This window comes from Pan paniscus, chromosome 2 (assembly GCF_029289425.2).
Source record: "Pan paniscus chromosome 2, NHGRI_mPanPan1-v2.0_pri, whole genome shotgun sequence".
Taxonomy (NCBI): Eukaryota; Metazoa; Chordata; class Mammalia; order Primates; family Hominidae; genus Pan; species Pan paniscus.
In genome coordinates, this window is record NC_085926.1 from 110,027,905 (window position 1) to 110,032,665 (window position 4,761).

A 4,761-nucleotide genomic window follows, 5' to 3' on the forward strand; every position below is an offset into this window, starting at 1 on the left:
GCCACTTATCATAATAGGGAGAAGTGGGTCCTAAGTAGCAGAAAGACACTTATCAGTTTCTGAAGAGCTGACCTCTCCTCTGGTTAGGCAAAGATGAAAGTGTCACCTCCCGCTGCTAAGTGCCTTCTATGCCAGCAGTGCAGAACCTTGTTCACATTAGATAGATGATTTGGACTTACATCCTGTCTTCACAATGTGCTAGTCTCAGCACAGGGATGGAAGGCTGAAACATCTAAAGTGTTTTCGTGTGTTGAATTCATGTATTGATTATGTGTTTGCTCCCAATAATCACTGCTAAATGCAATGGAGAAATATCTCTCCTTTGATCTAGATCACTGTACACTATCTGCTTAGAAGGCCAGCTTTCAGACACCTACCCTGCTTCCCTTAGCACAGGGGCCTTTGCTCCTGGGAAGAAATAGAAATCTCTCCACCGTCTTCTAAACTGCTTATGATGGAAAACATCAGCACGTACCCGGCCATTGCGATTGTCTTTGGTCATATGCTCTGGGATTGAAAGGACTCTGTACCAGAACTTCCATACCAGTAAAAAACAACAAGGAGATCAATGCATACTTGCTCACTAAGCTTGTTGCAAGCTTGCTTATCTTACATCCCAGCTTTCTTTGCCATCATCACTCAAAACCAGTGACTTATCTAGTGTATTTGACTCTCAGAGATGATCATTTTCCCCTCAACATTTTATTAAGAAAAATTGCAAACAAGCAGTTGAAATAATTTTATAGTGTAAATGCATATACCCACACCTAGATTCTACTATTAACATTTTGCTGTAGTTGCTTTATCATATAACTGCTCACTTAGAGTAGATCATTTCTTCTATATTTTGTGTTGTATCACTTGGTCAAGATTTATTTCAAGGCCTGAAGACATTCGGACTAATCAAAATGGTACTATAGTAATTTATCATAATACATAAATAATATAAAATTTTGAAAAATGCTGACACAATTCTTAAACAAGGATACCCTTTGATTTTCAAAAGTGAGGGCTATTTAACAAAATGCAAGATGACAATGAAACATCAAATAACTTTCACACACCTAAGGAGAACATAATTAGCAGCAATCTATTCAGACAAAACAAGCACAAATATTTTTACAATTTCCATGTTTGTTTTTAACTTTGCTTCAAAAATCCATGATAAATGAGGCTTCTTTCAAGTATAGGATTTCTAACATTTAAAATTATGTTTTCTAAATATTTCTATAAAGAAGCCACAAACTATATTGTTTGCCATAAATACATACACCAAAAAGTAAAACACAATCCAACTGAGTTTATATATGATTTTCTCTTCTCCAACAACTTTATATGCTTTTCTAAATAATTTAAAATATTTTAATTAAAATCAGTTCTAATTCACCTATGCAGATTAGGGGAAACTGATGCATAATGAGTTATCTTTAAAAATAGCTTTCGCATAGTTCTACTCCAACCCCGACCCCCATTTACCACCAAATCTGTTGCTAGAGTGAACAATGATGCAAGATGCTGTTTGAGGAGCCCAACACAACCTGTAATCTTAATTTCCTAAGTATCCAAAGATTTCAACTTTCTTCTGGTATAAAGAAAAAGACTCAAATGGCCAAAAATCATACAGTTAGTAGGAGGAAAAATCCATATTATGAAAATTATTTAAGTAAAACTTTATGCATTTCCCCGAAGCTACAAGCACTGTTTAGACAAGCATCAAATTACATTGTGCATATGCAACTACAGCAATTTAGATTTGCTCCAGAACATATACTTGCATTAAAAATAAATAACTTTCTAATTATTTTATAGTTTAACTGGCTCAATAGTTTTGTGCCCTTTAAAAAACTGGTACATATAAATGAACGGCTACATGTTCATTTAAATCTTAAGGAAAACTAAAGATGAAGTTTGCTGTTTTGTTTTTTTCTATAAAATGCAATACATACATATGCTTAATCACTGTTCTGTAGTGAAAGAATGGAATGGTATGGACAGATGCAATCTCTTTTAAGTATACAGTTGTAGGATATTCTAAATGGAATAAACTGACATTGACAATCATTTAAAGGAAGAAAGAACCAAAGTAAAAAAAATTGTAGCAGGACAGAGATATCTACTGTTAAAAAGATAAAAGATAAAAAGGGTTATCCAACACAAAATGTTAAAAGATAGAAAGGGTTATCCAACACAAAAATGAGACCTACAGATTCAAAAAACACTTATTCTGCTGTCTTAAAATATAAACACAAAAACCATGATAGGCAGAGGGTGTCTAGTCCACAAATTGAGGCAGTGCCATACAAAAATGAAGATGATACAATGCTGTGACCTCATAAAGGAAATGACTAAAATAATATTTCCCAAATGTCCTCATGTTTATGATAATATATTAATGTACAAAATATCAAAAAAGTACAAAATCTAGATTTTTTCCTTTTAGGATTATAATAAACTATCAACCTTCTGTTTAGTGCATTTACTTTTATAAGGCCCCTCTGTTTAGCAGTAAATCTATATAAGTACATATATGCTGGTATTTTACCATGAGAATTATACTTCTCACATCAAACTAGTGACTTGCCTTTTTACCCGTACTTACATACATTTCATTTCCATGATAAGACCAATACCTTTCTAGTGATGCATTTGAATCAACATATTACATAAAAATAATATTGATTTTTAAATGAATCCCTTTTGTACTACGTCCTGATGGGTTTAACAGTTGAAACATAAAATGGTAACTGCAGTGCACTGTTTAAACTAATTAATAGCTGTAGGGAAATGTTTGGTTTTTAAAATACAACCAAGATGAGACTGCAGAGTTATGAGCAGTTATGTTTTCACTAGAAAACAGTGAATGAATAAATAAGATGATTTTTTTCATCAGTGGCCATTCATCATTTTGCTTTTAGGAACCTGGAAGAAATTGTCTTCTTTGAGTTTCAAATGTTCTGGTAAATCACATCGTTTCTTAGCTTCCTCAATATCACCGTGAATTGCTGAAACAAGTGACTCTAAAGAATCCAAGAAGTTTTTTTCTGGTTAGTAATTTCCTTTATGAGGTAGCCAACCATAGTCACATTGAGGGTTTTCCCACAGAAGTCCTAGTTCACTGCAGCCTCAAACTCCTGTGCCCATGAGATCCTACTACCTCAGCCTCCCAGAGAGTAGCTAGGACGAATGGCGAACCACCACACCTGGCTTTTTTTTTTTTTGTACGAACAGGATCTTGCTAGGTTGCCCATGCTGGTCTCAAACTCCTGGCTTCAAGTGATCCTCCTCCCTTGGCCTTTCAAAGTGCTGGGATGACAGGTATGAGCCACTGTGCCCAGCCAGAAGTCCTCTTTAAAGGCATGCATGGTAGGAGTTTTTGTGGATTTTTTGGGTATTTTTGCAGTATGGATTCCACCCTATGTTCGCCACTATCTTATGGACATTTCCACTTCCAAACTGGCCCAACCATGATAAATGCAGTGGATACACCAGTTGGAAGGTTATCTACCACTTATTCTGGATAGTTAGCTGTGGGGAGGCCCAGCTACTTGGAGCAGTGGCCCAGGCTCTGCACCACTTGGCTCCAGCAGAAGTATGGCCTGTGCCTCCTGATACCATGCACTCAGGGCATGGGCAGTGGTGCAGCCTCCATGCATCTGGAAGAGCCGCAGTCGAGGTAGTACCTGGACCCCCTGGACTAATCTGGGAATGTGGGTATGAGTTCTGCTGGCCGATGGAATCACCAGTTACCAGGCATTGCCAACGACACCCTGCGGTGGGTCCTTCACACTGTTGACCCTACAGAAGCTGCCCAGCTACTCAGGGGCTGCTTCTCCTTGGAGTGGATCATTTCTCAACAATCTCTTCTCCTATACAGTAAAATTGTTTTCAGGAGGAATCATGAAATAAAACTAATAATAATATTGATGAGAAAAAAAGTGAAAAATTTTAGTCAACTTTGTATATATAATTATGCTAGCAAAAATAAAATTAACAAAATACATACTGCATACAGAATATTACATATAAAAATATTATACTTTGCAGTTCATACTCTGTAACTGTATTACATTTTAAATATAAATTAACTCATTGGTCACATAGAAGGACAAATGAAATAACTGAAGTTCTGTTTCTTGGTCTTTACAATCATTATGCTATTATTGCTTGTTTTGAACCTTCCCTTTAAATGCAGCAATATGTAATCCCACAGGGATTGTTGGAGGCAAGGACTCTGCCCTAAGTATGTGCAAATGATTCCAGACCATTAGAAGCTTACTCTTGAAATGAACATGTGTCACAGTCATCTTGTATTCTGTGGAGTCCTATTTAGGGAAAAGGAGTCGGGCTGGTGGAAGCAGGGGAAAGCAAAAAGAAGAAAGCAAATGAGCTGTAAGTCTGCCTTTCTTCATGGTCCAAGACATGTAGCCCTCCTGCACAAGTAACTCAAATAACTCACAATCTTCCTGCACCCGACTTATCACCAGACCCTTGACTGATAGAAAAATGCAAGTTAGCTCATTGTGACCTTGGCATTATCAGCACTCCACGTGGCCTTCTTGAGCACAAGCACCATCCTGTAAAATCCCGAGCCAGCCTTTGTCTCCTTGCAGCCAGCTCCTCTCTTGCTGATCTGCCTGTTGCTCTCTTGCAATGTATTTTCTTACTTTCTCTAATAAATCTACCTTTCTTTACCTACAACTGTCTTGGGAAATTCCTTTACCACCTGCACCACTGGCCCCAGATAGTTGTTACCCGCAACAT

General features: G+C 37.1%; 1 pseudogene; it reads right to left on the reverse strand.

Annotated features, from left to right (window-relative positions):
* Positions 1-2,823: 2,823 nt before the first annotated feature.
* On the reverse strand, positions 2,824-4,761 carry LOC100971619 (riboflavin kinase-like; annotated as a pseudogene).